General features: G+C 37.3%; 1 long non-coding RNA gene across 1 annotated transcript in view; it reads right to left on the bottom strand.

Annotated features, from left to right (window-relative positions):
- The window catches only part of LOC106037369 (uncharacterized), a 55,132-nt gene that overhangs the window by 37,085 nt on the left and 4,629 nt on the right, over positions 1 to 13,418 (bottom strand). The gene's annotated exons all lie outside the window — the stretch shown is intronic.

Genomic DNA, 13,418 nt, shown 5'->3' with positions numbered 1-13,418 from the left:
ATCCAGCCTAGCACTTACACAGAGTATGCTTCTCCTGTCTCATTTTGCCAATTTTTCTTTTATTAATCAGCAGAAAAAATAATATTCATCACAAAATTAGATGTACTTAGTTTTATTAAGTGTTGAAATGCTCTATCCTTATTGTCATTCCTGTTATGAACATGAAAGAGGTATTAGGCCTTATTCTGAGGGTCTGAGTGTATATACAGCATTCCTTGTCTGGAGCAAATGTGAGTCATCGTGGCCTGTCAAACAGGGTGAATTTCAGAAAAGCTGTAATACTTCAGAGCACGTAACAAGAGAGTTGTCCACCTAAAGACCCTAGTCCAACAGTAAAATTTTAAAATAAAATTACATTGTACAATAACTTTTACTTATATTCCAGCAAATTAAATCCAAAAATAATGCTAATTTCATGGTATTGCTGATTTGATAAACTGCACAGAGCCCCAAGGAACAGCAAAGACAAAGAAATATGGTAAATATGCCAGTGCTTAGCACTTAATATTACAAGATTCAGAGGATATTTCTCACATTACGCCATGGCTTCAGTATGGAGGTGTCATTGACAAGTAGCCCATGGGTACCCAGTTCCTCAGCTTTTATACCACAACAGAACAGACTTTAAGGGAGAGGGTGATTTTTGGTCAAGTCTTTGCCAGATGGATCTAAGCTTAAGTAACTCCTGATAGCTGGGCACCGCCTTGTAGCATCTTTCCCTAAAAGGGCAGCTGAAAATTGATCTTAAAAAAGCAGTGCTTTGAGTATATTTTGAAATTGATATTCGTATTAAATTTACCAAATGCAGAGCAAATTCATTCTAGTTTAAACACTAGAAAGGATATCTCATTGTTCTCTGATTCAATGGTTAAAACTTGTCTGTTAATTATCAGAGATGATATGAGCATCTTTGATTGTTTTACTAACTATAATGACAAAGTGTGCTGAAATTTATTTTTATACATAGTTTCCATGACAAGACTATAAAAAACAAGACACTTCTGTCATTAAACTGCCATTTCATTATTCCTTTGTTCAGTCATTTCAGATATGCCCTAAACATCAAGAGGAAATCTGAAGCATAACTTCGATATCAAGTCTTGTGTGGTCTTGCTAGAAGTAAAAATCAGTACCTTAATACCCTAATCAAATTTCAATGCTCTTGGATCTCTTGGATCATTATAAGCAACTTAATTGACATATGCTTGAAACTTAATTTAAATTGGAAAAATACCTTTAAGGCCTTGAACATTTTTGAAGGGTAAAAAGTATTTTTCAGGGCTACCGTCAGAGAGATGACAAGGTGGCGAGGGGACTGTGCAGCCCGGTAAGGCAGCATGAGGTGCTGTTGTTAATTTAAACTCTAATCTCAGCCTGCATAATTAAGCCAGGTTATATTTTAGGCAGAAGACATGAACATATCTAAGTACTTTATTTGCTCATAATGGTTACTCAGCCTCGGGCAAATGGCCACTTGTAGCCCTCACATACCCTGCTTTTGGATGTCCAGAAATTTTAAGTGAAAGACTAGAGATATCATAAGGCTCCACAAGGAAGAGATACTAAACAATAATGAGGAGTGAAAACCAGGCCTAACCTTTGTTTTCAGTCATCCTTGTTGGACAGGATACACTGCTGAGATTCTGGGCTCTGATTTAGTTTATGTGTTAGATTTAAGACTAAATTTTACATGCCAAAATATGACTCAGTTTGAGGGCAAAGTTTCAGGTTTTAATAATCTGTAGTCTTTAAAATTAAAAACAGAAGCCCCACTTGGATCTTATTTTATCTGAAAAGGAAAAGGAGCTTGCCTGTAACAGTAAATTGGACTCAACACCTATACAGCATTATTTTATGGTTTACTGGACATTTATTTTAGTGAAGCCTGCATCTGCATTACATTAAAGTTGAAAGGAAAGCCACAAATGAAACTTAAATTCAGATCTAAGCTACAGTCGAGTCAGCCATGGATTTGCTAACTGCATTTGTATTGATTAAATTTACATTCTGGAAATAATGAAACTACTTCTGCTGCATTTACCTTATCATGATCCTAAGCAAGGCAGGAATAGTATGTAAAAGGAAGCACTAATGCAAAATAGCAGCTTCAGGGAGAGAGGGAAATAAAAAAACAACAACAAAAAATTCTTGCTCTTTTCCTCTCTCATCCCCAAAGCTACATAATTTACTCCCAGTCCATAATGTCCTTAGTTCCAGTGATTGGGATGATGGATGGCTCTACTTCAGCTGCAGCAAGAGAAGATACAGCAATGTATCACTCCACAGGAAAAAACAATATCACAAATGAAGCAGCAGGACAACGTGGTGGGCAGAAGAGCTGGGGGAATTCTCTGCTGGTGGGAAAATAGACAGCCCTACCCTGGAGTTATGTAAAACACAGCATGTTGTTTTTGCACTTATTGTGGTGATGCTTATGTGAAAGCTGATAATGAGGGGGTTCCCAACAACTGAAGAAGGGGGAAAGATCTTTTCCATATGAGTACTGTTGTTTTTGCAGTAGCAGAGGCTATAGCACACATGCCATTGCCTCTTTTCTGGTGATGCATTTAATTATAAATGTTTGAAAGCAAGTAGGGTCGTTTCATGGTTAATCTCTGTGAAAGCTAGGTGACTCTTCAGTTTATTTGTGAAAACTACTATGGGCTAAATCATTCTATGACAATCAATTAAAACATTTATGCTTTACAGTAAGTCCGTGTTCAGACTTAAATCCAATAAATCAACAATTACTCTGCTGAAGCTATCGCTGTTCCTTTCTTCAAATTCAGCAACAAATGAATTGAAAGAGCAATGTTACTATTAAATATTACATGCTTTTTCACATGAAAAAAGCACTGTTCCTTGGCAAAGACAAGCAATGGCCTGAGGAATTTCTGAAGTCTTAGGTGAAGTGCTTAAAATGAAACAAGAGAGGTCCAAAATATATTCATTATTTATGGATGCTTTCAACATATAATGTAGTAATAGTGTATTAATTACAACTTAAAATTTAGATAATTTACACAGAACATAAGGTGAGAAATATAACCTCAAATTTTCATAATTCATACACTTTCTTTTTTCTACAGAGAACAGAAAATTTTGAAGCTCTGTTTTGAATTAAATGCAGTAGGACAGGTCTTCTACTTACAAAAAGTAGGGTTCAACAGAGATAATCATAAGAAGCTCTAATGATTTGTCATTGATAAGAATGCTACTACTACTTACTACTCAAGCTTTCTCTCACTTTCCATTGTAAAATGTATTTCAGTAGCATGTAATTTTACTGAACTTTAAATAATAAGGTTGACTGTTTTTGCTATTCTAGTTGAATTAATTTAGAAAACACCTTATGGAATCTGGAAAGGTGGTTCAACTGATTATTGGATTTCTCATTTGCTTTGCTTATACAATTCCACAACAGTTCAAACAAATCAAAAACTTGCTAATGCAAATGCAATTCCAGTTAACTAAAATATCTAAAAAGTTGAGCCTCTCAGAGCACAAAGCTCTCTAACTCTTACTAAGGACCTCACTTGTTCTGGGAATGAATCAAAAGCTTTTCTGCAAGCCCTTTTCTTCATTTCCACAAAAGCCACAAGATCCACAAAAATAAAAATATATATATATAAAAAAAAAAAAAAAAACAGAGTCCTGGGTATGTAAGGTGGCAGGAATACCATGTCTTGGACTTGGACACTCTGCCAGCACATGCCTGACAATCCCTGTGTGCACTAGGCAGACAGGTGGCTGGGGTTAGCTGGACCTTTATTCTTGCAGGTTGGGCTGGCTGAAAACATGGTCGAGCCCTTCGGTTGAAAGAGAATCAATGATTTTTTTGCTTTCACATATGAAGTTGTAAGTACCCTGAACCTCTTCAGAGTGGTAGATCTGAAGTTGAGCCCCAAAGTGAGTGTACACTTTAAGCTTTGATCTCAGTGAGCTGGCTCCTCACCTCTCTTAGTCACTGCACAGGGAAGATACATTCATGACTGTCTCATGCACTAAAATACTAGAATGGTGATATCAGAGATAAACACACTAGGAATGAATAATCTTGTCTTCAGAACAGGGTTTTAACAAGCTGCATTAAAGTAAAGGCTGTGACCTCATATTGACCATGGAAGATGAAACAAAATACTGAAACAGTAAGGAAATGCAGTTGATTCTGCACACTGAATAAAGAAAGGTTCCTATAGACATACTCCACATGTTCATGTAATTAAAGATTAGTATATTACTAATACATTGAAGAGTGAATGATGTACAATCATGGTTTTGATGTCTCCTGACTTCTGAATACTGTTTTTTTACAAGCTTATTAATATTATTCTTTCTTATCCTTTTGACTATGTTCAAGATAAGTGTTTATATTCAACACAAATATCCAGAATTCTGGAGAACAGAAGTTTCAGCTAAATTGAACAAATTGTGAGATATGTAGGTTCTAACCAGAATACAGATTTCAATCTCGAAATCAAAACATATTCTTTCGTTAAATTGAACTGAAATATTGCTTTTTGAAATCTAATCACAAGTCCTTTTATTACACTTCTCTTCCAGTAAACTGGCTTGTCTCTTGTAAAAAAGTCACAGACTCCTCAGGTAAGTCCAAAAAATTGTGTTAGAAGTACATTACTAAGGTTCTAGAATCAAGTATTCAAAACAAAAATTTGAAGGAATTGCTTCCACTGCTGCCTTATCCCTTCCCCCACCATATATTTTTAGTACTTGAATTAGGATAGCAGTCTGAGAAGTCATTCTCTGCAATGGATTGGACTCCCTGTAGGACTAGATCACTTTCTGCAAAGACAGTCTCCTCTGAAGTGTCCTCTGAGTCAGAAGCCCTGACTCCTGCTCACATTGCTGTCAGGCACCTGCTGCATCCTGCTGCTGCATGAAGACACCTAGCTTGTAAAGTCCTTGGTTCAGGACCTAAACAGGCCAGGTTCTCGCTGTCTTTTCCTAGGTTTTGTTTTTATTCCACCAACACAATGTAAGAGCTTAATTCCAACAGCTCCTCTTCTAAAGAACTTTGACAATGGGCAGCATGCAACATGATCTTGAACCCCACATTGCACTTAACATACCCTGAGAGGTAGCATGCATTTGACATTACTCCAGAGGAACAGAGGGAAAGACAAGAGCTGAAAGAAGTCATTAGTGGGATTCTGAATCTAGCAGAAATAAAAGTCTCACACACTCCAACTGCTTTCTGCTGTCACTGGGATTATTAACTTCATGATAACAGCAAGGTTGTAAGCAAATTTGTAGCTCAGCTGGTGAAAAGATTGGAATAGACTACATTTTTTTTTCTCTCTCATTAAAGATTTCAAATACAACTGAGAGGAATTTAATATTTAAAAAGAACGGTTCAAAAGCTATTTACTTCAGGGCAGCTTATTCTAACACAACCTCAGCTTATTTTTGCTGCCGCCCTTTTGTAATAAATAAATATATGCTCACAGTTAACATTCGAAATTTTTACTATTTAATGAATATGAAATTATCTGAAGTCATTAAAGCAATTCCTCATAAAGCTTCTCTCCTCTCTTCCACTCTAGCCTCATTTTTCTTCTCATTCCAGAATTGCTATGGCAGACAAAAAAAGATCCTTTATTGATATTCATTATAAAAATATGGGATTTCCTCCTTTTCAGAAGACATGCCACTACCTATTTGGTTGAAAACCATCACCATGTGTCAGGCTGTTCCACTTGATAGAAACCTATTGTGGCTGAAGGTCATGCTGTTGTTTTACCGTACGCTGCTGTTGTTTAAGCTGTAGAGCAGAAATCCTCCATTTTTCCAGCGTGAAAAGGCAGTTTTGTAAACTGGGAGAGGGAGGCGTTTGGAGGATAAGATGGTGGAAAGGAGCACACAGAGAAGGGACTCATTCCCCAGTCAGTGAAAGAGTACTGGATGAGTGACACCATTGGGACGAAAAGGTTTATCCAAGCCAGAAGGAAGGTTTAAGAGACTGGGGGTGGCAGTTTGTTGGAATTAACAAAGCCATTATCTCGAGCCAGCATATATGGTGAAGTGATGAAAGGAAATATACGTAATAACCTCATAATTACTAGGTTAAAATCTTTTGCTAGCTTTTGACTGAATTACTTAATTTCGCTAATGAAGTGATTTTGTTTATTAAATATAGAAGTATTTCCAATGAAGCTTCATTGAACCGACTAAGCCTAAGAACAGTTTATTTTACTTTGCTTCTTTCAAAACAGTAAGTAAAGGAAGAAAAGAAATATTCCCACTGCTCTTAATAGGGCTGAAATTATTCTCAGAATATTCACTTAACTGCCTTTCAGATAGTATGGTCACTATTTCAAATCCGCACTCAATAGTTCAGGAAGAAATCTCTTTACTAATTGAACATTAATAGCAGGTAAGGCTTACTAGAAGAGTATAACACTGCTTTCAACTACATTTCTTCCTTGTATATCATACATATTTTCTCCAACATTTGGCTAGGCAGGTGGCCAGCAGGCACTGTCAAGATAATTTATGTCTCCTGTTTATTTGAATAATTAAAATAACAACAACACTGGAACCCTGAAAATTTTGCTCTCTCCCAGCTTATATAACATCATCTTGTTCCTTCTACTCTTGCCCTCCTGCAAAATAAATCCCGTGAATAAGAAGGCACCTAATGAATTACTGAAGCCCAAGGAAGCAGACCTTTGTGAAAGCAAAAAATTTCTGTTCTGCTAACCAGTTAGAGAAGAAAACTCCCATAGCAGTTTATGAACCTGTCTTCTGCCCTTTTTATCAAAACTGCACTCACCCATCTCTCCATCACCTCCTTATCCAGGTAGCCCACTGATCACACAACTTCAACCAACTCTGCTGCCGTTGTGCTGCAGTGAGTATTTTGCAAGCAACAGTGGCTACTTATCAGGTATGAGTCAATTCTAATTTTCCTGTTTCTAAAAAACAGAGAATCCAGTTGGTAAACTGTGACCTTGAACTGTAACCAAGAAGGAGAATGCAACTGAAATCAGTGTGTTCTGAACCTCACTTCAGCTCTGATCCTGTCATAGCCTCTCTGTGGCTGCATATGTCCTTATGTGATTGCCTCAGATATCTGCAGCACCCTATCTGAAAGAGAAGGAGCTAAATTATAGCAATAAACATGTAGCAACTGGATTGGTTCTGCGACCAGCTAAATCCAAAGCATTCTACTTATTTTGGACACAATACCAGGCCAGCTAAACTACATCAGATTAACCTAAAGCAAGACTCAGCTCTTGGATTGTCTCTACATACCTTCTCCGCCATTACCTTCTTTTTCTCCATAACCCACACTTTCCCAACGTTTTGGGAGATTTTTTTGTACGTATATTTATCCCTGGACTATAGCAGAGCTGGGTCCTGCAATGCAACACGGCTACATTTTGTATATTTTGTATATTTTTTTTTTGTATATTTTTTTTTAACATCCCTCCAGCATGTGTTCAAAAACCAACAGATAATTTTTAAATATGAGAAAAAGTGATCTAATTCAAGGCCTTTTTTCTAATATGTCTGTAAAATAATTAGGAGCCCCAACTCCTGTACTCACAAGACAGGGGCAAAGTCTGAAGCAATATAAATTGCTTTAGTGATGAGCACATTAGCTGAAAAGGGTCTGTTCTCCTACTAGGCAGAATTAGTTTGTGTCAGTATGGGGGAACCAAACCATTGCCATATTAATCCTCAGCACTGGTGGGGGGCATATTAATCCTGCTATTATTGTTTATGTTCTCAGCTGACTAATGTCTAGGACTCGGAGCTATAAGGTAGCAGGTTCCTTTAGTCAGTAAAAGATTTTAGATTATCATGTTCCCAGGGTTCCTTCTGGCATGATTTTCCCCCAATATACATATCTTACCATGAATAATAATAATACAAATGTAATCAGGAGGTAGTAGTTAATGTGATACTTGTAATATACCCGCTTGTTCCCTCCCTCCAACAAAAAAATAAAGGTCATGTAGCCCATGGCTGGAATTTGTGGAGTATTATTAGTCACTCAATGTCAAGGATCAGAACAGAATGTTCTATTTTACCTGCTGATTCATCACAAAACTGAATGTTTTTGTTTTTAAAAGCATTATTTTTAAATTACACATATATTTCTTTGGGAAAGTCCAGAGAAAAATCAGATGTCAGACATACAGAAATGAGATGCTAAAACATTGTAAACATTTCTGACAGCTCAAAATACATTATTTCTTTGCTGTCTGTCTCAGTGAACTTCTGAAAGAGAAAATAATATTACCTGCTTTATTATAAATTGTATTGGAAGACTGAAGAGTTTTGTTCTCTATCCCTGGTAATCTTCCTGTATTTCTACTACTAGAAACGTCATCTTTAGTATGGGACATTCCTTGACTTGAATTCTACTTATTTCAACACATCAGTCCAGCAACAAAAGCTTTTATTAGGGGATGCTTCTCTTTTTTTCAGAAGAACGTGTGCCTTTATGTTATAAACCCTGGTGCCATCTTACTAAATTTAAAGTTGAGTATAACAGTCTTGATGCTTAATCAAAGAAACTGTATTTAAGTTTCTCAACTAGCTTTGTCTTCTGAAAAGAAAGCAAGGCAAAGAAGGACTGAGAAACACTGATTTCAGAAAAAAATGGAATGACATCTTTGCAAGTATTTCTATTTTTGGTATTCTGCCTATAGCTCTGCAAAACCTATCCCTTTTTAAAGTGCTATTCGTTATTAACTGCTACAGCTATTATTTTAAAATGATTACAAGGCCACTTATTCCCTTAGAAATTTGATATAAATCAAAGTTATTTATATAGATATAAATATATGTATTCATATCTGTAGGTAAACACATATTAATTCCTAAAGGGAAAATGCCTCCAATTTCAGTATAAATACGCTCCAAAAATGTATGAGAGGTATTTAAAAATACTTGTGATTTAAGAATACATTAAAAAATAAGATTTGAAGGAAATGAGTAATTTTAAAACTGCGAGTCTTCCACTCCAGTCTATTTCATTTAAATAAAGAATCTCTCATAAACACAAGCAACCTTATAGCTCCCCTAGAAGCAGCACAGGGGCTCTGTGTCAGTTCAGGACCCTGTTTGGCTATTTCCTTTACTAAGGCAACAATTACAAGGATTAGAGGCTAAGACGCTGCTTACTGGAGATGACAGGTATTTAGCCCTTTCCCTAGCATTGCTTTAGGAAATGCAGACAAGTTCCCACGGGCCCCAAGATGTGGAGCCTTTTACACCAGCAGGCACCAGAGCAGGTGCTTTTCGCTGATGCTGCAGCTCCAAACAGAGCATACCACAGGTGATGCTCATTACAGAAGCCACGGGGATATAAAGGAGACCACGGGCTGTTGCTGATGGTGGACTGCCAAAGGTTTGTGAAAAGCTGGATTGTCTGCTGGACCAGGGTAGATAAGAATACAAAAGGGCACAGAAATGGATTTGAATACAGCCCCTTATCAGTGTGCCTTTTAAACTACATTATGCTGCATATAATGGTGTGCTGTTAGCACTAAAATTGGGAGTCTCCTTTTATGAGTGTACTAATTTATTAAGATCAATTTGTGTCACCATTTTAGCAGCTCTTCTGCTTCCCTGAGCCAAGAAGCAAGGCACCAAGTCAGCTAAATTCAAACTGAATTCAAGTGGCTCTAGATCTTTTCAAACAACTATTGCAATCTGCTGGTGTAGCTCTCTATCGGCCACTCTATTGTTTTCTCCACCATAGAAGCAAAGTACATATATACATATATATATATATAAAGATGTTTATGACTTGGAATAAATTGTAGCTTTACTATTTTTTATTACTGGAAACCAGCCAATTATTATGCAGAAGAATAAAAAAAGGATCATTTATATACCATACTGTTAAATTTTATATTGAGTGATATGATAAAATAGCCAACTGGGAGAAAGGGTGGGAAATGGGAGGAAAGCTAGATTTTATTTATGTCATGTTCATAGTTAGCTATGTTTATCCTTTTTTGACAGTTAAAGGAACATTAAATAGAATTATCTTGGATTTATGGTAAGTAATAAAGCAGCTTTTTTTCCATGAATTCTCAATTAGATTAATGGGTACAGTCACAAGTGCAAAGTATGCACCTATTTATGATTTCTTTCCTGAGGCCACCTTCTTGTTCCTCTCCTAAGACTGCAAGGATTTAGAATACATTGGACAAAGCAATGCATGTGTTTACTGTAACATATGTGTGAGCATAATGCAAGCCTGGTAGGAGTGAAATAAGGAGTTTGGAGATTGTGAAGGAGAACAGAATGGTACAAAAAATGTTAGCAAAAAACATGAAGTGGAGATTTCTGGCAAGAAGTAGTGTAAATAAATATTCTTTCAAGAGGACACTAGCGCTGCACAGTATTTGTACAGAAAGAATTAAAGAAGGCTTTGTTTAACCTTTCTGCCAAAAAGAAGGGGGAGCCTAGAAATCCTTGGTAGAAGGCAACCGACGTATTGCTGTATAGACTTTGACATTTTGTTCAGGCAGGAATCTATCATCTAAAGCCAGCAGACAGATGTACATCTCTTTTGCCAGCATGCGATACTCTTAAAATGCAAAGATGCCATTTCAAACAACACCTGGTGTCCTATTTCTTAGTTTACAGTTGTGTCCTATTTTAAGGAGAACACCCATTTGAAACAAATGCAAACAGGATTAAATTTTACATTTTTCAGCAAGGTTATACCTGAAGTTCAAGGTTTGGGGAAGGTTTGCCTTTGCTGCTATGTATGCTCAAATGCAAAATAGAGGAAAATGAGACGAACAGATTGAACCATCTCAAAAGATTCTGTAAGACTTATACCCAAATGTTGGCTTGGTCTACTGGATGCCATTTTTTGATTAGCTGATAAAATTTCCAGCCACTACTGTCAAGAAAAAGGCAAAAGTTCAGATTCATTAAGATCATTTTGTGGTGCTTCTCATGCTACCTTTAACATAATTCTAGACTGGTTTGACTTGTAGAGCAAGGACTTCCCCATGCAGCCTTTTTCTCAGGTGGCATGGTGATTTCCCCCAGCTTCAGCACAGAGAAGCTGCCTCAAAGGAACTGCAGCCAGGAAGCTGCCAGACCTCTTGGGATCTTGGCAATATGGGTAATTGATAGACCCATGGCCAGGAACTCTGAAAACCTGCTGTTTCTCCTCATTTCTCATTACTCCACAGTTGAACATCATTCATGTTATATTAATAGCAAGGATATTATTATACATTTCACTTCATGACAGACTATTCCTGCTAACAAACAACTGCAGACTTTGACGTTTCTGATTTGGTTTTATGCCAGCAAATTTTAAAGATTCAAACATCTCTACATTTGTATTGCTGAGTTTTTACATGACTGTTTTGTCCTTCGTGTGTGTCTTACGAATATATTCAGTCAAGTAGCTTTTGTTCAAAATTTAATCATTCATACCCTAAATAACAAAAGCAGTATAGCAAGTTTTAAAAATCACTTTTGCTGGCTTTCTTTGGGGAAAGTTTTCTGAAAATCCCTCCTGTTGCTGCACTGTTTCCTAGTTCATTTTTATTATAAAGGGGGAAACCTGTACTTTCATTATGGCCCAGAATGCAAGTCATTGCAGAAAAAAAAAATTACTCAGGGACATTTTACTTACCTAGTACAGGAAGGTATTTTTATTATATACACAAGTGGTACACATTTGCATTATTCATTAGCTATGGATGACTCAGTATCCTACCCCTATGCATTTTCACTTTATATCAATACAGAAATATCTCTAAAGTTTGTGAGACAAAGGGGGTTGGCCCAAGTTGTCTGACAAAACCCTGCATGTGCATTGTCCAAATGAGACACATCTAACACCAGAAACTCCTCTACATAACTGTTCTTACTGTGTTTGCATATTGAAGATAAACATCCTCCACAGCATCTTTCTCCAACAGGACATAAAGACTACTGACAAAGAAAGAGAATCACAGACAAAATTAAAGCCAAAACTAGCCAATAACCATTTGTATCTGAAGACCTAACCCTGCTCTGGGTCTCCTCTCAAGAAACAGCACCAGGGCTGTCAGACACCAGCAGGTGCTGGACTATCTCCCTCTGGGGAGATGCACACTGCATACGTCAGCCTTACTCCTTCTGAATCCCCTTCTCCCCACCTTCGGTGCTTGAGGGACTGCTTTCTCTATCATTTACATCACCTTTTATATCTGTGTGGGTGTCAGTCATACCACTCCCAACAGCAAACTATTTCCCATCACAGAAAGGAGATTTGTTTAATTTTCAAGTACCGTGGAGCTACGGGCAAAACACTAACAAAAATGGCAAACAGAGCACAGCATCTAATCCCAACTTGCTCCAGCCCTTCTGGATCTCAGGTCTCTGAGCCCTTTGTAGCACTGCTGGGATGCAGAGCTGTGTCATTCAGGGGCAGAGAGACTCATGCTAAAGAAATCAGCTTTGTTAGTTTGTGCATGGCAGTGCATATGCCTAATCAAAGCATTTGCAGGACCTTTCACACTTCTCTTTTGCTTCTCATCACCCACAGTTATGCTACTGGGGGGACAATACTGGGGGTTTCACCAGGCTATTTTTAGGCATCTGTATCATTTGGCCAAGAGCCAAACACCTCTCTATATCAACTGTAAAGAAAATCATAGAAAAAATACATAGGAAACATAACACTGATGTTTTCCTGCAAACTGTGTAAAGCATACGCCTAAAGCAACTTAATGCTCACAGTACAAAATGTTCCCCTTCCCCAGAGTAATGTGCTGGCTTCCCAGAAGATCTCAGGGGCTCTGCCACTGAGAGAAGACTTCTGGTGAAGGAGTTAGATAGCAAGTGGTATAACAGCCAGCCAATAAACAAGTCCTCTCTCTCTCAACAGCGATTAATCTGTATGTTTATTTGGCAAATGCATCGTTACTGAAAGTCTTTGCTAAGAACAATAACTTGCATAAAACTTATTTGTAGCTCAGGCAATTTAACTAGAAATCTAAGCCACTGGCAAATCTTCTTTTAAGTTTTTATTTAATTTAAGCTTATCCTGAGGGTACGTAGAAGAAATTGTTACTGTATTTTTCACGACAGAGGAAAAAAAAAAAAAAAAACTTTTTGGTGAGACTGATGGGGACACAGAACAGTGCAGAGGTGGGGGTTGGGGGGAGCTTAGTGCTACAAATCAGGTGAACCCTTGAGAAAAAACAACTTTTCAGCTGATGGCACCAGAGATTGTGGATGGATGAAGACAGATAATGGAAGCCAGATATCAAAAAAAGAGATCACAGCAAGCTATTAAAATGTACATTTATATTGCTAAATATGTTTAGGGTTGCTGAGTTGAGACAGCTAGCAAACAGCACATCATGGAGAACACTGATTGAAAAGCTCACTGGGTTGGGAAAGAGTTTCTCATTTCATAA

Source organism: Anser cygnoides, chromosome 1 (assembly GCF_040182565.1).
Source record: "Anser cygnoides isolate HZ-2024a breed goose chromosome 1, Taihu_goose_T2T_genome, whole genome shotgun sequence".
Taxonomy (NCBI): Eukaryota; Metazoa; Chordata; class Aves; order Anseriformes; family Anatidae; genus Anser; species Anser cygnoides.
Note: the sequence above shows the minus strand (reverse complement) of the source record. Positions and strands in the feature narration are given on the sequence as shown.